Raw genomic sequence first — 25,613 nt, 5'->3', positions numbered from 1 at the left:
ATTGCTGTATCAGGAGCTGAAGCTTGTAAAATGAAATCACATTTTGATGTGACGTGCTGTTCAGACACTGATCAATGCAACGGAAACCCAAAATTCAAATGAGCACAAATAATTTTCCACTGCAGCAAACAGAAAACAGCTGAGTGAACAGAAACAGGTCGGTCTGTCTTTCTTTAGTCTGCAGCTCAAACACTTCGGTTTGCCTCTTTGACTCCTTTTCTCTTCCACAGACACACAGGAAACATCTGACTGGTTAACCTCAAACCTACATTGCAGTTCATGCCCTAAAACTATCTAAAAAAAAGTGTGAAGTGGAGACAGGACATCAGATCTTATTATTCGCCTGAGAGTAAATACCAGAGAACTGAAGCCGTACACAGCGCTGCAGAATCTTTAGAGGAAACCATTTATACAGACAGGTGCAAGCAAGAGAAAATCAGCAGATATAACTTCACATTTGTGAAATTTCAAACTCTGACACAATGAGTAAAAAAATAATTAAGTTATATGAATACATTTATGATTAAAAACAGGTAAAATTTGACTTTTTAAATAAAATTCTTGAGTAAAATTGGCTCCACTGTAAAAAGAACTTTATGTGATATGAACATCTACAGCTGTAAAGTTCAGAATCATAATAAAGTGCTTTACTAAAAATGTCAGCATCATGTTAGTTAGAAACATTACAGGACACGGTTCTGCTTCTGTAGCATCTGTTTACTGTCTGTGGTCACTGCATCAAACAGCTTAGGTAAGCATACTTTCTTTCTCTAAGTATCTGCATATTTTAAATGGAAGAGTTTGATATTTTTTAGAACTGGAAAAATTCAGATAAAATTGCCAAAGAGAGAAAGTTAGATAGATAGATATTGTATCGATCTATCTATCTATCTATCTATCTTCAGCCACTCAGATTTGTTGGTATTTCTTTGCGTCCTCGGCTCGGTGAAAACTGTGTTCGACGAATCGCAGCAGCTTCAGTCATCTGATGTTTCTTCCACCTGAAGCTGAAAACCTCAGAGCAGCATAATGAAGCTCTGGAGAAGTCTGTGGACACATCATCAGGTCAAAAGCAATCAGAGTCTGTATTTAGTGAAGCGACAGGCGAGTCTATATTTATTATACATTTATTAGCACAAGCCTCTTCTTCATTTTAGTCCTTTTCATGAGAAGTAACTAAGCATTAAGTAGAAGTTTGTAAAATCAGCAGGGAACGGTTACATAGATTTGTCATTTATTCTTTGGTTCTTCGGGGTAAATATTTAATGTCCACAAATCCAGATGCTGGGACCAGTGTAGCAAAGTAAGGACACGCCCCCTCCCTCTGCCCCATTCACACAGTCCCTAAACATGTGGTCAACAACACACTGTAAATTCTCTGTTACCTCATCACTGATCTTTGCCATTTTTTCTGTGAAAAAAAAATAAAATAAAAACATATTTAACATGGATTTTTACACATTGTCTCAAAATATCAAATGTATTATTATTTTTTCACAAACACAAAAACTCATTTTTCAAGGTTTTTAGGATGTTGGATTTTTTTGCTCGTTACAAAAAAAACATTTCAAACATTTTCTTCTGGAGTTGTGGACTTACACCGCGTTCCAGTTATTATGCAAATGAGATTTTTCTCTGATTTTCCTAAACAGTCAATACAAGTGACAGTCAGCATAATCTTCGAGTCATCAACCTTTAGATTATAATTAGAATTTTACTAAAAAAAAAACCTAATAAAAACAGCATGTTTTTCAAAAATAACAAACTTAAAATGCACTTTTCCAAATTATTAGCCACAACAGACTTTCAAAACATTTTATATGTTGTAAAGAACTGAAAATGGGAATTTGTTGAATTGCAGCATTAGGAGATCATATTTTCTGAAATCAAAGCTATTTAAGTCTGTGGAGGATCCGACACCTGGACCCCGGGGACCGAGGCTCCAGAGGCACCAGCAGCTTCAAATATCTGTTTGCTGCTTTGTAACGGCCTTTTAGCAGCTGCTCTCTTAATCTGATGTATTTGTCTGGCAGAAAGCTTCCTCATTGTGCCCTTATCTGCACAAACCCGTGTGTGCTGTGACTCAGCCACAGATCTCTTAACAGTACGATGATCACACTTACAGCAGCTTGCAAAAGTATTCGGCCCCCTTGAACTTTTCCACATTTTGTCACATTACAGCCACAAACATGAATCAATTTTATTGGAATTCCACGTGAAAGACCAATACAAAGTGGTGTACACGTGAGAAGTGGAACGAAAATCAGACACGATTCCAAACATTTTTTACAAATAAATAACTGCAAAGTAGGGTGTGCGTAATTATTCAGCCCCCTGAGTCAATACTTTGTAGAACCACCTTTTGCTGCAATTACAGCTGCCAGTCTTTTAGGGTATGTCTCTACCAGCTTTGCACATCTACAGACTGAAATCCTTGCCCATTCTTCTTTGCAAAACAGCTCCAGCTCAGTCAGATTAGATGGACAGCGTTTGTGAACAGCAGTTTTCAGATCTTGCCACAGATTCTGGATTGGATTTAGATCTGGACTTTGACTGGGCCATTCTAACACATGGATATGTTTTGTTTTAAACCATTCCATTGTTGCCCTGGCTTTATGTTTAGGGTCGTTGTCCTGCTGGAAGGTGAACCTCCGCCCCAGTCTCAAGTCTTTTGCAGACTCCAAGAGGTTTTCTTCCAAGATTGCCCTGTATTTGGCTCCATCCATCTTCCCATCAACTCTGACCAGCTTCCCTGTCCCTGCTGAAGAGAAGCACCCCCAGAGCATGATGCTGCCACCACCATATTTGACAGTGGGGATGGTGTGTTCAGAGTGATGTGCAGTGTTAGTTTTCTGCCACACATAGTGTTTTGCATTTTGGTCTCATCTGACCAGAGCACCTTCTTCCACATGTTTGCTGTGTCCCCCACATGGCTTGTGGCAAACTGCAAACGGGACTTCTTATGGTTTTCTGTTAACAATGGCTTTCTTCTTGCCACTCTTCCATAAAGGCCAACTTTGTGCAGTGCACGACTAATAGTTGTCCTATGGACAGATTCCCCCACCTGAGCTGTAGATCTCTGCAGCTCGTCCAGAGTCACCATGGGCCTCTTGGCTGCATTTCTGATCAGCGCTCTCCTTGTTCGGCCTGTGAGTTTAGGTGGACGGCCTTGTCTTGGTAGGTTTACAGTTGTGCCATACTCCTTCCATTTCTGAATGATCGCTTGAACAGTGCTCCGTGGGATGTTCAAGGCTTGGGAAATCTTTTTGTAGCCTAAGCCTGCTTTAAATTTCTCAATAACTTTATCCCTGACCTGTCTGGTGTGTTCTTTGGACTTCATGGTGTTGTTGCTCCCAATATTCTCTTAGACAACCTCTGAGGCCGTCACAGGGCAGTTGTGGAGCTGTTTTGCAAAGAAGAATGGGCAAGAATTTCAGTCTCTAGATGTGCAAAGCTGGTAGAGACATACCCTAAAACACTGGCAGCTGTAATTGCAGCAAAAGGTGGTTCTACAAAGTATTGACTCAGGGGGCTGAATAATTACGCACACCCCACTTTTCAGTTATTTATTTGTAAAAAATGTTTGGAATCATGTATGATTTTCGTTCCACTTCTCACGTGTACACCACTTTGTATTGGTCTTTCACGTGGAATTCCAATAAAATTGATTCATGTTTGTGGCTGTAATGTGACAAAATGTGGAAAAGTTCAAGGGGGCCGAATACTTTTGCAAGCCACTGTAAGTTTTCGTGAAATATCTAAGGCTTTCATTACGTGTCCAAGGCATTCAACTATTTTAGGCTTTTCAGCAGCAGAGATCCTTTTTCTTTGTCATATTGTTTGAAAATGGTGGTCTGCTTAATAATGTGGAACGTCCTTATTTATTAGTTTTTCTTTTAATTGGGCTCACCTGGAAAACTAATTATACCAGGTGTCCGAGATTGATGTCAGTGATCCAAAGAGCCCTGAGACACAATGCCATCCATGAGTTTAATTGAAAAACAACAAATTTAATCTTTATGACACTAAAATACAATTTGCATAGTGATTTGGAACGCGGTGTAATTATCCAACAAGTTTGTTTTGAAGTGAGTTTTGAAGATATCAGCTGTAGTGTGCTTCTTCTTGTATAGAAAGCATATAATGGCGCTCCTTTCTCACTTGTTAATCTCTAATCTATATCAACAAGTAGCAGCATAAGTTACCATGGTGATAGTCAGCAGTAAAAAGTTGACCACCTTCATGGTGCAGAACACCAAGGGTTAGCCCTCGTGAAATCCTGCTTTGTAGTACAGACCTCAGGAAATCGATGCAGTGCACATTAGATATTGTTAATTTCTACTTAGAAAACTTTTTTTGAATATGTTCACCAACAAACAGGAGTGTGGAGCTCGCTAATGTGTTTGCTCAGCTACAGCTGATATCTCACAAATTGTGCGATTCACAACAAAATTCTTCAGATGAGTAAAAGACGGCAAATACATAAAACTGTTTTTAAGGTGACAATGCCGTACTCACTCTGTCGACGAGACAGCAGGATGCAGAGCGCCACGGTGGAGGTAAAAAAGGCGGCGCATGCAGTGCCAATGATGGAGGTCAGAAACACACACTGACTGGACACTTTCACACACATGAAAAAAACAAATAGAAAAAGGAAGTTTGAGCAGGGATTTTTAAAATGATACCATAATGAACCCAAACATTGTGGCTAACAGCTGGATTTTCCCATTTGACTGCAGCTAGACAAACAGCCAAGTACAGCTAAAGAGACAGAGAGTGTAAGTGGACAGAATGTCCTCGTTTCTTAACATAAAACTCATTGTTGCTGCACAAATGTGATCCCCTTGAACAAACTTTTAGTTTTCGTGTCGTTATTGTCCTCTGAGTCATCGATTCTCTCCCTAGTTAGCTAACGAACTAATGTAGGTCTGTTAGCCGCAACCAACCAACCACATGACGTCATGCTCTATACTGACAGAAGATGGCGCTAAACTTTAAGCACTTATTTCTTAAATCCAGCTTCACAGACAGCGTTACATCTATGTCAGTTTTTGAGAGCAGGGCTCGATGGTGTGTATTAGCCTTTATATTGTAGCGTTTCATGTCCCCGTTTCGCTCTGGACTTCCTCAAATTCGTTCCTGTTGTGAATTTACTAGTGCTGTCAAAATTAACGCATTAATGCAAATTAATCTGCCATCACGGTCAATGCGATTAAAATTTTTTTTAACGTAATTAACGTATCTGGAGCGCAGAATGACTCAAAATCCATGAAATGTTTCCGTCAACACATTTCGAGCAGTTTGTCCAAGTAGAGTTACATCGCACATGTGCAAATGGGCAGTTGATCTGGTAGTGACGGGCAGCTGAACCAATCAACTCAGTATGGAAGATGAAGATAAACGCACATCGGCCCTCTCGATGGGAAATTTGAGTATTACAAAAATAACATGACGGAACAGTCGACCCACACAAAGTCTTATGCACATTGTGCAAGAAGGAAATTTCACCGCAACACTTCCAGCTTAAAATATCACATTGACACGAAGCATACGTTAGTCGGGGATGCTGCTAGCACTTTGGCTAACGCGTCACCCAGCTGGCAACAAACCACTCACGGAGCATCGGAATCAGTAAGTCTACCTTGGAAAGTGGATTGAAACAAACTGCAGTCCTGTTTATATCGTTGAGAACACGTGCCTTACAGAGCCTTGGTTCCTCGTTTCAAGGACTTGAAGCCTCCCCAAGAGTGACAGAGAGAAAGGATAAATGTTTACAGAGTTTTTCGTTAACATGAATGTTCAAGATGTTCAATAAACATGTTAAGTTTGTATATTTTCCCTTTTTTCTCGAGTCTGTTTGCTCACGCAAAATGAAGTGCGATTAATAGAGAATAAAAATGATATTTAACCGTGATTAATCAAAATTAATCCACAGTAACCCTGTGATGAGTCTGATTAAACATTTTAATAGTTTGACAGCACTAATATATATAACCATGTATACTTACCTGTTAGTATATAGGTTTTTTAAAAAGTTGTATTTACAGGAGAGAGCCTGTGTTCAAAGACTGAAGAAAACTATTCAAATTCTCTTTGAATTTAAGCATTTAACATTCTTTGTGTTGATTCTGCATTGACTTCATTATATTACATAAATGTCAGTTACAAGCTTAAATATAAAGTTGAAAAAATGTAATTGCAGCCAGGCTATTGATCAAGTAATCGCAATTAATTACGGAAAATTGTGAAATTAATTAGTTAAATTTTTTTTAATCTATTGACAGCACTAATATTTACATTTGCAGTCTGCTTAAATGCAACTTTCATGTCACATTTTGTTTACAGATGACATCAATAGAAAAAATACGAATTGATCAGTTGCACACACTGTTGTCAGAGAATAATCTCTACGTTTCCAGATGTCTTTCGTCTTTTTTTATTACCTTTACAACTTTACACTTGCTGGATTGTCCTGCACACGCTTTCACACACACATGAAAAAAATAGAAACAGGAAGCGTGAGCAGGGATTTTTAAAAGTTCAGAAAGTTAAAAAACAAACCTGTTAACATCAAAGAGGCCACAGGTATGCTTAGAAGCAAGAGTGTGGGTTGGTTTTGTTTTAGCCACATGCTAAATAAGCAACTTTTCAGAAACTAGAGCATGAGATATTTTCAAACCAAGCAGACGTGAATGGGGGTGAATATTATCCTAACCTAAACTATAGATAGGTTACTGGCTTTTTATAATAAAATACTGAGGTGTATGCGTTTAACACAAACACACCTTGGAACCACAACCACGCTAAGCTGCAAAACAACTTGCTGATTTAAACATGTTGCAGATTGATATAATTATAATTGTTACTTCCAGATAAATGAGACTTGAACTGTGTGTCTGCTGCCTTTTGTTTTTTCTCGGAATATAAATGAAGCACTAAAAGCCTTCAGTAGATGCAGCAGATTGTGTTGGTGTGAGTGCCAAAGACTGGAGGCAATCACTTACCTTTGACCTCATCTGTCCCGCTGCTGATGGTCTTCCTGATCCTCAGCTCTCCATCTTTCAGCACACAGGACACTTTCACACCTGCAGACCAGGTTTCTGCAGGAACATAAACCTGCGTGCTGATGACTCCCGCCCTGCCGTCAGGAAGGATTCTGGGACTGAGTTCCTTGAGCACATGAGCTCCGTCGTCCTCCTCAGAGTCCACCTCCCAGTCGACTTTGACCCGAGCGGTGTCGTTCAGCCCGGACGCCAGGCAGATCAACGGGACGGGGAGGGACGAGCTGACGTGTGAAGGAGCCAGGAGATCAAGTGCAGGACTGTGGAGCTCTGATTCTGATGACAGGGTGAGAAACTTAATGGTCATGATTTCAAATTAAACTTACCCTGCATCATCATCGCAGCCTCTCTGTCTTTTTGCGATTTTAAAGATGTTTTCTTGTTATAATTTTTTTCTGTGGTATCATGGCTGCCGATTGCCACTGGAAAAATCACATTTTTTTTCTTCATTTCCTGTTTTATTATGAAAGAATTTCATATTTTCGTGCACATTGTTTTAGTTCAGTATCTCTGCCACCTTTCGTCTGACCCACTCTAATTGTTCCCACCTGTGTTTCCTTGTCGGTCGCCCCTCGGTGTGTTTCTTCCCTGAGCTCTATTCTGAACTTGTTTGAACTTCCTGGATTTATTCTGCGTGTTTTAGCAGCACCTTTAAATCCACAGTAAGCATCATGAAACGTATAATTTTGTTGTTGTTATCATTCGTGCTTTATCTGAATTTAGGTTTTCTTTTTAACTGCATAGCCAGTTACCACCAAAGTGAGTCAGTCACCACACTGGCATGTCTGGCTTTACAAAGATTGTCTACTGCCTGAAAAAGCTCTTTTGTGGCCACTTTAATGTGCATCAGTCCCTTCTTGTCTCTGCTTATAGAAACCCCCAAATGTGGCATCTACACTGTGTGTGCTGTTGGTGCCTTTTTTTTCTTTTTTTTTTTGCAATTTTCTGATAAATAATACGGTTTACTGTGCAGTTAATTATACTAATAGACCGTCCAAGAAGCCACTGTGCTCCAGTTTTAGTGAATACAGTGTTATTTGGGTGTGACTTAGCACTAGCTAGCAGATATCTGCGTTTGTGTGATGCAGCCTTACAAGCTTGTATACAAGCATGACCGATAATTTCACACGACACCCACGTTTTTTGATTTTTGGCATCCAAAAACATCTTGGTGTGAGCCAGCCGAGTTCAAACCGGTGGGCTGATATCAAGGTGAAAATATCCTGTTTTATGTTTCTGCTGACTTTACATCAAAGCCTTTCAATAAATCTGCCTTGTCACGTTTTGTTGGTTGTGTACAAGCAACAAAGTAACAGCCATACAGATAACTGAGAACATGAAAGGTAAAAACATTTCACAGTTTCGTTTTTTGTTTTTTTAATAAAGAAAGTTTTCTAAGTACGAGGTAGCAACGCAGTAAAGAGCTGTTTCTTTAATATATGAAAATAACCACTGAGTCAGCTTTATATTGTTCTGATCTTATGTGCACACAGAAAACTCTTAGTTCCTGTTGTGAATTTACATTTACACTCTGCTTAAATGCGGCTTTCATATGTCACATTCTGTTTGCAGATGATAAACATTTAACGGATCAATCAGTCTGGGTATCAATAAAAAAATGAACTAACTGATCAGTCGCACACACTGCTGTCAGACTATTTACCTTCATTTATCATTTACCATATCCTCCAAAAAACACTCCTAATACTTCTAATTTGGCTCAGTGCTACTTGCTGCAGGAGCGGCTGGATGTTTGGATGCTTGGAGGTTAGAGGTCAATAGCCATGTTACCATGGTAACAATGTGATAACCATTGTTACCACAGGTTTTAGGCCCATATTGTCCAATTATACAACTTTAAGAGTGTTATCACTCAGCTGTAACCACTGTTGTTACCATGAGATTATGTCTATATTTACTGATTATTACTTCAGTAATAGAGTGGTAATAACTAAAAAATTTTCAGTATTGCGCTCTGTTTCTGCCTTCTGATTCGACTATTATCACTTTATTACTGAGCTGAGCTGTTTCCTTGGTTGCTGAATGACTAAAAAATGTTAAATACTTTTTTAAAATCATAAAATTAGTAACAGATTTATCTTTATTGGATAATAAAAAGAAGAAGCAAAACTCAGTGGGTCAAGGCAATTTTGATAAAGTCAGTCCACCTTCATGAAGCAAATATCTGTTTGACTTGTGAGTCAGAAAGTGTTATAAAGAGACCACCACTCACCTGTGACCATCACCGTTGTTCCGCCGCCCAGCACTGGCATGACCCCATCGATGTAGACGCAGAAGTACATGCCAGCGTCCTGCTGGGTGGCTCTGGGGACTTCCAGCAGACAGAGCCTGCTCTGAGCTCGAGAAGTAAACCAAGGAGTCGCACTGAGACCGCTCACCTGCCTGATATGGAGCCATGTCACTCGAGAGCAGCCATCTGTTTCACCAGTCCCAGTGATGTTACATTTGAGGCTGACCTTTGACCCTGACATCACAGTCACATAAAGAGGAGACTGAACCAGGTGTATTCCAGCTGTGACTGTAAGTACAGAGATTTCATTACTGCTCAGACTCACTCAGCTGCAAATGTAAATGCCTCACAGCAGATATCTTCTTTTTTCTGTTTTTCTGGACTAAGGTGATAATGTTTGTTTTATACTTTAAAATGTTGTGTAACAATTGTGATTAACATAATAATTAACCTCAGTGTGTGACTCTGCATCTACTATAACTTGCACATAAAAACTAGACTTTAATCTTAACAGCTGTACAGTACTCTGTTTTTGTAACTATTGTCCATGTCAGCTACTCACGTAAATAAAATATTTTTTTCTATAAAAATTGTTTCTGTTCTGTTTGTAAATGTGCTTTTATTCTGCTGCTGTTACAACCAAAATTCCCAAATTCAATTAAAGGATTATTCTATTCTATTCTATTCTATTCTATTCTATTCTATTCTATTCATTCACATGCACAAATTGGAGTCTATTAGATAGATATGATACAAACCACTGCAGTGCAGTACCTGTAATACCTACAGCGTGCTCTAATCGCTCTAATAGGATATTATGATCAACAGTATCGAACGCTGCACTGAGGTCTAGCAGGACAAGCACAGAGATGAGTCCACTGTCAGAGGCCATAAGAAGATCATTTGTAACCTTCACTAAAGCTGTTTCTGTGCTGTGATGAGCTCTGAAACCTGACTGAAACTCTTCAAATAAGCCATTCCTCTGCAGATGATCTGTTAGCTGTTTGACAACTACTCTTTCAAGGATGTTTGATATGAAAGGAAGGTTGGAGATTGGCCTATAATTAGCTAAGACAGCTGGGTCTAGAGATGCTTTTTGAGTAAAGGTTTAACTACAGCCAGCTTGAAGGCCTGAGGTACATAGCTGATTATTAGAGATAGGTTGATCATATTTAAGATGTACATGTAAAAAGCCAACAGTGCTGAGTTAAACATTTAAATAGGCTAGAATATGATATTCATTAAGAGCCTCAGTTGTACATACAACAAGTTAAAAGATAAAATAAGTCACATCATAAGCAAAACAAGAAAAATGGTCAAAGACAAAGACGGTAATGTGGGACAGGATGACAGTATCATATACAAACAAGTAAAAATGATTTTTTTTTGTCAGACCCCAGATGTTTTTGCCCAGCTGTGGTCAGGTTTAGGCTTTCAACAGTTTCCCCAAAGAGAAAAACTTTCATCAGAAAAAACTCATACAAATGTTTTTAATGGAACTTTATTTTTTAAAAATCGAGTTTTTGTAAAATGATTTTATGTGGCTTAGCCTTTGATCTGAATATTAAAGCAGGTAATTATTACATGAAATGATTATTGATTATATAGATTATTGCAGGGTGTGAAAGACTGCAGCGGTTAAAAAACACACTTACCGGAGACGCTGAGACAGATGAGAGGCAGCAGCTTCATGTTGGCCAGGAGTGCTGCGACGTGTCATCACAGTAATAAGGTCACTGCAGTTTCACCACCTTCAGACACACACACACACAATGACAGGATGTGATGTCACTGTACAGATTTAACTTTCAAAACTTAAAGAAGGATTAAATAAGATGTTCTTTATTCATCACAAAGCTGGAAAAGTCTCACAGGAGTGTGCGCTTAAACACAACCTGTAAAAAACAACAAAAAAACAAATCAGGATGAAAACGACACAAAAGAGCTCAACATTAAACATTCATAAAAAATGTTAATTAAAATTAGTTAATAATTAAAACAGTTAAAATTTGTTTACATTTTTAAAATGTAATAACAGCTGAATATAATACAGTAAAGTAAAATAAAGAATTCAATAAACCAAAAAAAAAGAAAAACTGACTTTAATGACTAAATGATAAATATTTGATTCCACTTTTGTAAGTAAACATTATTATTTACGTTTATTTTGAGATTTATTTTCACTTCATTTCTATTTTACATCATGTTTTAGATTTAAATTTTGTTTTTAGTTTATGTCACATCTTTTAAAATTAGTTTTTCCCATACATTTATTTTTTTAACCTGTTCTTGCATATTTTTGTATTTTCTCACTCGTTTCTTTATGTTTTTCTTTATTTTTCAGCTTTCTGTTTTTGTGATTTGTGTCTGAGTTATCGATAACTTGTGTTTTCAGCGTGTGGAGCTAAGACGGTGAGAGAGGTCTCTGTCAGGCCTCTGGAGCAGGTTTCATTTCTGTTCTAATGAACACGGGAAGAAGCGAAATACTTTGCATGAGTACCAGTTCTGCATTCACAAAAGTTTAAAATCTATCACCAGATATGCTCGTTATTGCTTTATGTCTTCCCCATTTGGAGTTTTCTGAGGAGAGTATAAATGGCAACAAGCATAAAGAGCCTTTTTAAACAGCTGTAAATCAGAACAGCGCCCCCTGTCTTTTACTGCTAAAGAAAATAAAAAGCTGAATAGATGCACGGGCTCGGCAAACTAAAATAAACATGCAAGTTTTCAGTCTGGCAAGGAAAAGAAAATTTATCTGCACAGTGTGTTTAAAAAAAGTCCAGAAAGACTGACTGTTTTTGATCAGCTTTGTTTGCATCCAGGACCTCAAGGAGGTCTTAAAGGAGGGACCTCAGACTGCAGCGTGAGTGCCCGAGTGCAGTTAATCACAACCACAAACAGTCAGCGTGACCTATGACCCCGAGCTAAAGAGAAAAACATTACAGAGTTGGTCTGAGGTCACGGCTCAGCTTCGTTCCCACGTCCATCAGCAGTGGTGGTGGCATGTTTTTACTGCTGGCCAATCAGCCATTCAGCTTCATGCGACATTAGACTAGACTATAGAATAGAATAGAATAGAATAGAATAGAATAGAATAGCCCTTTACTGTCATTGTACATGTAGAACAGATTTGTGGGTGCTCCACACCAGCTGTGCCGGAATAAAATCTAAATAGTAAACAGCAGGAATAAATAACACACAGCAGAGAAAGGCACACATCGGAGAACAAGCTGCAAACAGCTGTTTCTGTGAGGTCACCTGCTCCATCATGAGTGTGCTGATGTCAGCTGAGAGTTTCATGTGTTCAAGCTGCAGATAAAAAGTCACTGCATGCTGATCCTGCTGCATGTCTGGTGCTGAGTCTTGTTCAGAGGGTCTGATGGCAGGTTTGGCCTGGTTCTGTATAAAATACCAGACTAAGCAACAGGAAAGAATAATCCACATTTAAGTGTAAACAGTTTTTACTGATTTAATCTGAATAAAATAAATGAAATGAAACTAAGATTAAATGAATACAATGATTCTTAGCTCTGCGGCTACAGAAGCATGAAGGACTGCACAGTGTGGTTCAGACTTGTTCGTGTTTGGATTAGTTAGAAGATAAAGATGGACAACAGCCTTCAGGATGAGAAACTTTGAGCCAAGTGACTCATCTGCAGCTCTTTGTTCAACTGCAAACATGTTTAAATGAGACTCCTCGTGCCAAATGCAGATGGATGGGGAGGGCTGCCAGGGCATTCAGTGTCAAACTACGACTAAAACAAGAATGAGGATCATCAATAGCCTGGTGAAGGTTAGCAACAACTACCACAGGTGATGCTGATGGAAATCATGTCACTGCTGGGTGAAAACAAAAGGCACAGAGGCAGTGAAGGCAGAGTTGGTGTGACAGAAGAGGAGGAAAGGGAGAGAGAGAGATAGTGATAATGTGCTGTGACAACCCTAAAGACATTATAGAGCAATGAAACACAGTAAATACACATTATCTCTATTTGACTATAAAAACAAGATCAGGATATTTATAAGAGCCTATACCAGCTGCAAAGTGAGATTCATCCCAGACAGGTCAGCAGTCAGAGCTAACCATTATTCATTCACACTCACACCTACGGCTGCAGGAACGAGCAGTGAATCGAGCGTCGGCTGCTTGGTTGGAGTCGACTTACCCTCTGCTCGAACATGTCTGTGGGTACGGGAGTTTCTCACTGCAGGCTTTGTGTGAGCGTCTTCTCAGGTGCGTTGATCTCATGTTCAGAGTGGTGGATCGTTTTGCTTCTTACAATCGCATTCTTGTTCCTCACAGTTTTCCAATTAGAAGAAGTCTCCTGCATGAACTGAGGTCAGGCGATTGTTGAGGAAACAGCATGAAAAGGATCAATCCATCATGCAGATGCTTAAAGAACATATTTAGCTCAAATAACATCATCACATTTACCTGTAACACAGTATCTTAAAGTGCTCCAGTACTAAATTCAGTAATGTGATTACAGTAACAGCTCCAGCAGAGGGCGCTGTAGCACACATACAATTCAGTAAATTGCCTCATTTATGAAAGAAGAACTGATTTCAACACCAGACTTCATTAACTGGTAATGAACTTATTCCCAGTTAGTCCCTTATAATGAAATATCCTGCAGTACGATTGGATGACAGTGATATCCCATCAGAAGCTTTCACATTCCCAGGACCTTTATGGTCACCTAATCAGTCCCTCAGAAAGGCAAACAGGGACAGACGTTCCTCCTTACAGTGTGTTTCTCAGCAGGAGGAATTCCTGCAGGCGAACAATCCATCAAACCACCCTCCATGCCCCTCTGCTACTGGGAACACTGGGCAGCTAAATCTTGTATGTCTAAAGACAGGAGAGGAAAAACAGATGAGAAGACAGGAGTGTGCCAAAGTTTCTGGCATTTAATTCAATTCAATTCAATTCAATTTTATTTATATAGCGCCAAATCACAACAAAAGTCGCCTCAAGGCGCTTCATAGGTACAGAGAAAAGCCCAACAATCATATGACCCCCTATGAGCAAGCACTTTGGCGACAGTGGGAAGGAAAAACTCCCTTTTTAACAGGAAGAAACCTCCAGCAGAACCAGGCTCAGGGAGGGGCGGGGCCATCTGCTGTGACTGGTTGGGGTGAGAGAAGGAAAACAGGAGGATTCATCGAAACATTTAGGATGTTTCGATGAATTTACATCATCCCAAATTCAGTCTGTGGGTTCGCAGGAAAGTGTTTTGGGTTGTTTTAATGCAGCGGAAAGAAAAGAGCAGTTCTCTGTTACTGAGACAGTTCTGGAGTTTCTTTAGGTGTTTCTTGTAATGATGACATGATAAACACTAAGAGTCTGTGCAGGATTCTGTAACTGGAAAAGAGCAGGCAGTAGATGGTTTGAGGGCTCATTGATGCTCATCAGCTTCATTAGAGTGTTGGTATAAAATAAGTATAATGCACTGATGGTAAATATGCAGTCATCAAAGGTTTTAAAGGAATTTCTTGGTTCAGTTCGTGTGAATGGTCCAGCATCTGTTGGACAGACAGGTTTTGTAGTTTTGTACACCAACAGATTTTTAAATCACCATCATTTAAAAAAAACTTTAAGTTTTTATTCAACTCTTTTTTGCATTAACTGTTTGGGAAGTACAAACATTTTTATACATAGTTTCAAAATTAATTGGATAATTTCCCAACTTTAAGTTTTGTGGCGAGTTGCGGCCCGTTCCCTCATCAAATATATTTTAATAGAAATGAATGGAAAACATTCAAACAATTAGAAAAGCCTCCAAAAATATGAATGTGTTTGATATCTTCTGCTGTCTTTCTAAATAGAAGAAACAAATTTAAATGAATGAACTTGACGACATGATGATGTCATCAACTCTAATGTTTGACTCTGGAAATGACTCAAAAAATTTATTATTTTGTGGCAACAATTTCCTGACGTCATACACAATGTGTGCATCAAAGTGTGGACAGTTTGCTACACAGTGTGAGCTTCATGGCAGTCAGGTTTACAGCTGCAGACAAAGCTCAGAGTGCAGAATGCCCCCGAACTCCAACTCACTGTCATTGTAACAGACATGCAGGGTGTCTTTAACGTCTGACCTCAAAGTGCTGCCAACTAAGTTCTACCTGAAAGACTCACATGGTAAGAGGAAGAGGAGCTAACTGGAGCCAGATCTTTGCTCCTTTTAGCTCCTGATCACTTTGGACACCTCCTATTTTCCCTAAAAGCGTCTCATGTGGCATTAGGTACGCCCAAAAACTCTTCAGATTTTTCTCTTTTAAGGATACCTGAAAAGAGAAAGCATAATTTTGGTGTTTTATTTTAAATGAATTCTCCTGTTTCTACGGGAATAAGGTGAGCTCATGTACTTACCCTGTGACAGAGGTGTGATTTATGGGGGGGTTTCTTTGTATTTGTCTACATGTACAGTACAGATACATTCATTTTTGTTATTAAAAACATTTAAACAAGTGAACACAGTGAGTTTGCATGTCTGGTTCTGTAAAACAGATGTTGGAAAAACCCTGCTGATGACACACACACACACGCTCTCTCTCTCTCTCTCTCTCTCTCTCTGCATGTCAGGATTTGCTTTGTACTAAATTAACTTTCAGTTTAAGTTTGTATCAAGACTTTTGCTCCAGCAGATAAATAAGTGATGTAGTGAGATATGATAGAATGCAGGCCAAGCCTAACAAACAACCAACACAAAGCAGCAACAACTGCAGTTCCCCGAGTGGCCACTTGAGGCTGGCTCCAATAGCCCAAATAGCATGGCTGCTAACTGCATTAATACGTCTGAGCTCCAATTTTAATCAATGAAATTCTAGTATTTCATTGGTCTGTTACTGCTCACTGTCAGCTATCAAGTGTCTTTGCATTGCATGCATACAGTTTCTGGATGCAGCTTGCTAACTAAGTAAGCTAGCATTAGCTGGTTGCACCCTGCCAAATCACTAAAGCTGACATTTCAAAACCGAAGTCCACAAAACAATAGATGACATCAAGGTGGCTGCATTTCTTCTTTTATGCACAGTTTCTTGCTTCACTCAGTATGATGGGCTTTGTTTATACACAGCTTGTGACTGAAGGACTTAATCCACACTTTGTCCGATAATAAGCAGGTAACCTGTGGATCTTTAAGCTGTACACTCTCATATTCCTGATGAGATTCAAGCTTAAACATGTACAGACGGATCTGAAAAGTTCCATTTGCATCAACAATGAGTAATTATGTTGCCTTGAAGATTTACAGTTTCAGAAGGGCTCATATGCACTTGGTGCTGCCCCTCTGTGGGCTTCCTCACAGCCTTCCAATTAGAAGAAAGTGGGCTGAGTCCCTTAAATGGACAGGGGTAAAACAAGCTTGTTACATACAGAGAGTGGCTGCATTAACAGACGGTATGAGGACATGTTTTTTTTTTTTTTCAAATAGCATAGGTCCACTTTAATAAAGCCCACAGTGTCCATTTGTGGAGAGACAAACCAGTGTGAATGCAGACTGAGTGTGACTCACCAAGTCAGGACTCGTTAAAGGCCTGTAAATTCTCTCTGCTGGGAAGAATTTACTTTTCGGTGAGTGTGTTTGAGGACACACCTCCTCCCTCTCGTTCTGGCTGTCTCTCGCTCTCTCTCTTTCTCTCAGACAGTTTGTGTCTCTCGTCCGGAATGAACATGTTGCTCTCCATCTCTCTCTGGCTCGCTCTGTTAGTGCCGTCCTGCCATGGTAAGTGACCCGCGACCTTTGACCTAAACTAGTTCCAGTCTCTGTGTTGTAAATATCTTCACTTTAAAGGAGGTTTTATGAAAGCAGAGCACAGATAAAAGAGCTAAAATGTGATATTCATGCAGGGAGTCGGCCCCAGTTTTAACTGCTGACAGGTGAGTTGCTTTATTTCAGGTACAGTTATCATGCTGTAAAAAGTCTCCTGCAGCTCTTACATGTCCTTACCTGTCACTGTGTGCATTTGTGATGGTGTCAAAGATGAAAGATCAGCTCTTGGGTCAAAATAATCACATCAGCATTTAGTTATTCATTTGTTTCTTAATAAAGGAAAATCAGGTCATTTCAAAGATCTGCCCACTTTAGTTGATTTGGTACATTCTTCAGATTAAGAGTAACGTTGTGTCTCTGCCACCGTGTTGTGGGTTATTTTCCAGGAAATACTCTGATCAGATGAGAAGAGGAAATGCAGTGATGACAGCTTTATCGCTGTACATGACCCTAACCACACCCCCCGATATGACATCACCTCTCCTAACACTTTATTATCATCATTTTGTTGAAGAATTAAACATTAAAGTTAAAAAATTACATTTAAATTAAAAGTAACTTTATTTATGCAACTTTGTCTTATTATTAAAAATAAAATGATATGAATGTTGAAAAGGTGTTAAAAAAGAGGGTGGAGGAGTTTGGGGCTATGTAGTGTGATGAAGTTCTTATCAGACCTGTTTGCTTTCATGCTACGTTGCGTCCTCGCCTGAGGAGTGAAGGTTGCTGAGTGTGTGGTCCCTCAAGCGTGTTGGGGCTTTTACCGTGTTGCTCCTCGGGTTGATAGTCAGCACGTAACTCGTGTTTTTCAATAGGAAGTGTATTTCATGTCTGCAGCACACATTTTGTCCAACGCGCCACATGTTGCCATGGCAAAGAAGCCATGAAAGAAGCGCTTTCTGATTGGTGGTGTCATCAGAAGAGTGTGTTAGGACCTTTTCTTCCACTACACTCATTTTGACAGTAGTTAGTCTGTTTTCAGTTTATAATCAGACATGAGAAATTCACTTCATGGAACAAATCTTTATTTTCTCATGAAGTGGATTTTCCAAAAATAAATAAATCTCAGCATAATTTTGTCTTCTTGTCATAACTTAGATGTCTCCTGAGGGTCGTTATTAGCTGCATCATTAAACAGACCGATCACTCCTCTAAAAGCCTCCAGTGGTTAGATGATGAGGCCCAGAGAGCTAAAACTGCTGTAATTCTTCTTTTTTTGTTCTCTAAATAAGCATCTGGTTCTTTGGCCTGGCTCCTGTGTATAAACTCAAAGAGCTCCACACTTAAACACACACGATGTAACAGCAGTCATAGAGCTAAAATGAGCCTTTCCTTTATTTTTCTTTCTAAATTATATTCCAATCGTACGTATGGCTCAGCCCTGATTCCAGATGATTCTCTTCCATTTGCATTGTCTCAGCTTCAGGGACTAACCTTGGGCCCAAAAATAGCAGCTCTAACAGTAATGGCCCAGGGGGACCATTGCACAGTTTTCTCAAGTAAAAAAAATTATATTAAATGTAGAAACAGTAAAGTCACAGTGGCAGCAGGCTATCCCAGACATCCTGCCTCCTAGCAAAGAATCTTTAGTTTTTCCCTGGAGAACCAAAGCCCATCTCAGGCCAGACAAGATCTGCAGTTTCTCCAGCGAGTTCTGATTCTATACTGAAATCTTCTATGAGAAAATATTCAAGGCAAAAAGCACCCAGGAGGCTTCCTGATCTCAAATGACTGCTTGGGACTCAAAGAAGCTGCTTCTCCACACCAACCTCCCTTTGCAGGTCCTCACCTCATCTCTAAGGGGTTTCCACACAGGGGTAGTTGCAGTAATTTGAGAAGGTGGAATATCAGCTTTGATGCACGTGGTGTGACTGTCAGTGGGTAATGCTGTTGACTGATATATGACGATAAATGATAAATACATTAGAGGATTAACAACTTAAACAGACTGAACTGTCCCAATGATTAGCTAGAAAGTGGTACACCCCAAGCATGTTCTTTTAAATATGGTCATAGCTTCAGGATGAGCCTGACCTCTGGACGAGAGAAGCTCATGTTAGCCATTCATGTGTGACCTCAGTTTTTCAGTCCCTTCCAAAGCTCACGAGGGTTCGTGCACACACTGATCTGTAAATGGAAAGTTGAACTCTATCTCTGCACCAATCCGCCGCTCCGTCTCATACAGTACCCGGCTTCCCATCAGTTGTGAAAACATCCATAGATATTTGAACTGCCCGTCTCCCAAACCTGTATGGAGAAATCTTCTGTATGTGCACTAAGCAAAATCTTTTAAAATATGTTTTCAATCTTTGTTTTAAATTCATTTCTTAGCACATTTTTTGATCTCTTAGAGCAGCGGTCCCCAACCTGTTTTGCGCCACGGACGGTTTAATGTCAGACAATATTTTCATGGACTGGCCTTTAAGGCAGGGCTCTAGACTAACTTTTTGCCATGGGCGCACAAAAGTTAGGCGCACTCAAATTTTTCAACCACATTGCTTAACACCGCAGTTTTACATGTGCACTTTCTTTGGGGGGAAGTTGCAGTCCATACAGACAATATTCATTTCTAAATTATTAACTAACAATCTTGTGCTTAAAGTGATTTGTCAATATTGTAGAAAATGTTAAACTTAATCATCATCTTGGCCTCCTCTGACGACCTGTTTGCTGCTGCCTGCTGCTGAAAGGCAGTGGGGAGAGGGGACACTTGGGCAGTGCATTTATTGCAGAATATAATGTGTTTTCTGGATACACTGCTGCTTTTTCAGCATTCAAAGATTGATGGCTTTGTGTCAGAGCACTGGCTATGAATTTCAGACGGATCAGGCCTTAACTTAACAAAAAAGTTATCAATCGTTCTTTTCATCTTTTCTTATTACCCACAGCTACATCCACTTCTGTCAGGCCTAGGCTGCTCACTAGGGCTGGGTATCATCACTGATTTCTATAATCCATTCGATTCCGGTTCTCAAAGTCCTGATTCGATTCAATTTAGCCTCAGACAGTCAGAAATATTATAATTCTGATCATTTATCAGTACTGATACATGTGAGACTTCATCAGAATTGTGAACATCACAGCAGATGCCTTTGTGTGAAAGTAACTGAGAATAAAACAGAAAAACATGAAGGAGATTTTCCTGGTCTGGCTTTTTATAGCAGATAACCTTAAAAATATTCTGCAATTTTGCATAATTTTAAAAAGTTTAAATTTCTTCAATACTGAACAGCAGAAACTAGGCTTTCTTGTCCGAGGTCATTTAAGTGAAAAAAGAAAGAAAGAAAAGAAAAAGACAGCGCTGTAAACAACGGTAGACTGGTGGGTAATAAGCGAATGAATAATGCAGAAAACAGAGCTTTGAGACGGGAAACTGTTCTTGAAGTACAGAGAGAGAGAGAGAGAGAGAGAGCTGTGCATGAAGTGTGATTTTTATCGTGGTGGAAGCAAAACAGCAAAACTCAGAGGGAATTCATGACGAAGTTGATCAAATGTGAAGCGTAGTTTGCTGCTTATTTTGCTGCTGGCTCGGTGAATTTTGGTTGGAGAGAGACAAAACCTGCAGCTCAGAATCAGCGCAAAAAGACGTAAACACAGAGCGGACCCGACGCATCAGAATCGGTGAGCTCCGACAGCGTGTTCATCTGCGGGTCGTCGGGTGAGAAAGCCGAGAAAGACAAAGCTGATTCTGATGCGTCGGGTCTGTGTTTACGTCTTTGTGTGGAGTCCGTTACCTGCTCTCATTTGCTGTTTGATGGTTGTTGAAATAGTTTTGTGAGCTTTAATCTGAGAATCTGGCGTTTCTGGCAAAACACAGTTATATTTAAAAGTCAATTCAGGATTTAATGAATCGATATCGCTTTATTCAAGCTACTCACCTCTCTCTTCCAACTGCACTTTCAACTGGACCACGGCCAATCAGAGAAGTCCCGCCCCTGACTATCTGATTGGTTTAGTCCATGATAGGGGCATAATGTGTGTCTGTTGTTGACCACACGGAGAGTTGCAGAGATTTTTTTTTTTTTTGTTACCCGAACAGTTGGTCGCACCGGTGCGACCAAATATTTTTTTTAGTCGCACCGCTGAAAAATTTGGTCGCATTTGCGACCAAATTGGTCGCACTCTAGAGCCCTGCTTTAAGGTGTCGCGGATAAATACAAGGCAAGGCAAGGCAAGTTTATTTATATAGTACAATTCAACAACAAGGTGATTCAAAGTGCTTTACAGAGACATTAAAAACAAATAAAAAGCATGATTTAAATACAACAAAATAAAATGATACAACTGAGACAAAAACTGTGGTATTTTGTAAATATAATAATAATAAGCGAATTCACTGTGTAATTGTGTAACTTTATTAGCAGCGTCCTCCTGAAATTTGCCAACAACACTGAGAGTAACATCCTCCTCTCTGCCGCTTAATGCTCTCTGGTTGCTACGGTAACGCATAAATATATCTTTCAAAATAAGACGCACAACTACAACACAGGAAAAGACCCAGGGAAACCGAGTTAACGATAAAAACCCTGAAAACCATAAATTTCACACCCGAGCCTCAACTCTCGCGGCCCGGTACCAAACGACCCAGGGACCAGTACCGGTCCATGGCCCGGGGGTTGGGGACTGTCTTAGGAAACCCAGCTGTGTATCAGTTTAATAATATTAAGAAGAAGAAGCCAAACATTAAATTCAAGTATAGATATTTGAACACAGAGACACATAAACAGACATATAATCAACCAAACAACATTGATTCCAACATCCCACATTCTGCTTTTAAATCAGAGCGAGGGACAGTTAGGAGACCCTGGTTTAGGACTGAAGGGGCCAACTGCAGTGACACAAGCAGGGGCCTGTCAGTTTAGAACTGTTCCACTGCAAAACAGTGAGGGCATGCAAGAATAAGATAAATATGTGAGCACTGGCTAGTTTTTGTTAGGAGCCTGGCTGCTGGATTCTGCACTGCTTTGAGATGTAAGATGCAAAATTCAGATGTAATTCTTCTTTTTTGTTCTTTAAATAAGCGTCTGTTACCAAAGATGATAACGGGGTTCTTTGCAGATCTCCAAAAGTTGATTCTGTTCATCTGGATGGAGCGATTTCAGTGGGAGAAACGTTTCGTCACTCATCCAAGTGATGTCCAGATGAACAGAATCAACTTTTGGAGATTTACTTACCTGGATGTTTGAGAATTCATCAAGATGTTCGTAGCAGATGATTTGTTACTGCCGAGGGGGCGATGTACCGACAGACTTTGTTAGCGAAGCCATCAAGGTCAAACACAAGAACCTCCATTTCACCGGAACTGAGGTGGAGGACATTTGAATACATACAGTACAGTATGTACATCAGTGAGGCACGAGAGGCAGTCGAGGCTGCTAGGCCCAACAGAAAAGTACAGCTGTGTATCATCTGCATAGCAAAGTTTATTAATGTTAGTCAATGGCGTGATTGGTAATTTGTTTTCTAACATAAATAAACTCCACTGTGGACTTTGTAGCATTGGTTCACATTATACACAACACAGTCATGATGAGTGCCACCATGCTTTGGTGGACCATCTATAATCAGCACACTGCCACAGCAACTGAGGCCTTTCTGGATCAGGAGCACACACACACACACTTCCTTGGTCAGTATTTAAACCTGATATATCTCCTATTAAACATGCCTGAGACCAGAGATGGGCAGTAACGCGTTACAAGTATGTGCAGATCAACAATGGATAATATAACGAGTGCGGAGAGAGTATGAGCGTGCAGCGTTTAATGCGTGGAAGTACTGACCTTACTTTGAGTTTGATTCCGTTAAAAGTGACAAAAACATTAGTGTCCGCTGTTCACTGCGTGGGAAGAAAACTTCTTTTTACAGCAAAAAAACCCCTAAACTTCCGAGCAAGCACCGAGTACGCTGCCGCTGGAATGTGAAATTCACAGACAAACTCGCGGATTCTTCCACTGACCGCTGCGGCACACCTGCACCAGGGCAAACCTCCACCTGCCCCACTCCTGCTATACAGGTGAAAATAGAGCAACAGGACCGCTGAGTCTTTGATTTTATTTATTTTCTGCTGTGTTTCACTTGCATCTATTTGAAAGAGTGAGTGTAAACACAAAAAACTATTTTATTTTATGTGCTGGAATGTGCAGAAAATAGGTTTAAATGTTAAACAAATTTCTTCCAGTCAGAGAATGTTGCATATAATTTAATTTTTGCTTGATGCATGAAGTTAAAAGATTAAAACTAATAAAACAAGTTTTAAAAAGAGACATTTTCATTTGATTACATTTTATATGATGGATTATGCAGAAATAATAGAATTGGGCTGAAAGATCTATCACTTTATTACCTATTTAGGGGATAAATCATGTTTTTAAAAAGTAACTAAGTAACTAAGTAACTAATTACTTTTGAAAATAAGTAATCAGTAAAGTAACAGGATTACTCTTTTCGGGAAGTAATCAGTAATTAGTTACTGATTACTTTTTTCAAATAACTTGACCAACACTGCCTGAGACTCACTGGGTTGATGTGATATGAGATTCAGCCACAGCCCATTACCGTCAATTCAACTCAATTCAATTCAATTTTATTTATACAGCGCCAAATCACAACAAAAGTCGCCTCAAGGCGCTTCATAGGTACAGAGAAAAAGGCCAACAATCATATGACCCCCTATGAGCAAGCACTTTGGCGACAGTGGGAAGGAAAAACTCCCTTTTAACCAGGGCTGGACTGGGCCAAAAAACCAGCCCGGGCATTTTGACTAGTGACCGGCCCACCATGGTATTATGGGAAAAGCCATAAAGCCTTTATAATAAACTTAAACCTACACCATCCTCCCTATTCTGGTATTCTAAACAGTACTTAGCAAAAATATAAAACAACCTAATTTATAATTACATATACCTCACTAATAGGGTTGCCAACTCCCAGCAAAAAAAGAAAAGAAAAAAATAGGGAACCACTCCCCCACCCTCTGCCTCGAGATGCTTAATTGACAAAAACGTTTTTAATTTAATGCACGTATAAAACAAATGCACAAAAATCTATTATTTTTCTCCAGTAATTAAATAGATTCAACATCTTTCTTCAACAGAATTGCAGACTGCACAGATGGTACCTTCCCAAAGGAAAGAATACTATAACTTACTAGGATATATACTAGGCTTAATATTTACTGAATACAATAATGGATTTCTATACGTTTTACATCAGATGAAAACTTTGGTTGTAAGATTCAGATAATTATTTATTAAAAACGAGACATTTTAAATGAGAATAAGAAAGAAAAGTATTTCTTTGTGCCCCCCTCTCCCTGTTAATGCCCTACCTGGCCCCCCTGGCAAAACTTTGCTAGACCCGCCCCTGCACAGTAACCAGCTGTCAGCTACATAAAAAAAGGATCCTGGTGTTATTTGTCTCTCAGAAACGGTTCATAACTTCAACTCATTCATGTCACCTAAAAGGTAAACCTGTTTCTCCATCACCTGTTCAGCTCTGATGATTCAGTAAGGACATCTCCTGGTTTCATCTTCATTTTTCCCTCTCACCACATATCCAAACCGATATCATGACCAGCAGCTTTACAGCTGTAGCTCCAGCAAACATCAGCTGATACTAGAAATTAATATTAAATCAATTCTAACAACAGCTGATCAAGCTTAAACGTGCTGCTGTTGTTTAGCGCGACATCCGCTGGTTTCTTCTTTCTGGCGCAGAGAAAAGCCGATCAGCTGATCATTGATCAGTTTCATGACTGAATTAGCAACTTTCTACCTGAATGCCCAAATGCCAAAATGCCCGGTATGCCCGATGGCCAGTCCAGCCCTGCTTTTAACAGGAAGAAACCTCCGGCAGAACCAGGCTCAGGGAGGGGCGGGGCCATCTGCTGTGATTGGTTGGGGTGAGAGAAGGAAGACAGGATAAAGACATGCTGTGGAAGAGAGACAGAGATTAATAACAAGTATGATTCAGTGTAGAGAGGTCTGTTAACACATAGTGAGTGAGAAAGGTGACTGGAAAGGAAAAACTCAATGCATCATGGGAATCCCCCACCAGCCTACGTCTATTGCAGCATAACTAAGGGAGGATTCAGGGTCACCTGGTCCAGCCCTAACTATATGCTTTAGCAAAAAGGAAAGTTTGAAGCCTAATCTTGAAAGTAGAGATAGTGTCTGTCTCCTGAATCCAAACTGGAAGCTGGTTCCACAGAAGAGGGGCCTGAAAACTGAAGGCTCTGCCTCCCATTCTACTTTTAAATACTCTATGAACAACAAGTAAGCCTGCAGTGTGAGAGCGAAGTGCTCTAATAGGGTGATATGGTACTACAAGGTCATTAAGATAAGATGGGGCCTGATTATTTAAGACCTTGTATGTGAGGAGCAGGATTTTGAATTCTGGATTTAACAGGAAGCCAATGAAGGGAAGCCAATACAGGAGAAATCTGCTCTCTCTTTCTAGTCCCTGTCAGGACTCTTGCTGCAGCATTTTGGATTAACTGAAGGCTTTTCAGGGAGT

The sequence above is a fragment of the Pelmatolapia mariae genome, linkage group LG10_11 (assembly GCF_036321145.2).
Source record: "Pelmatolapia mariae isolate MD_Pm_ZW linkage group LG10_11, Pm_UMD_F_2, whole genome shotgun sequence".
Taxonomy (NCBI): domain Eukaryota; kingdom Metazoa; phylum Chordata; class Actinopteri; order Cichliformes; family Cichlidae; genus Pelmatolapia; species Pelmatolapia mariae.
This window is presented reverse-complemented; position numbering follows the sequence as displayed.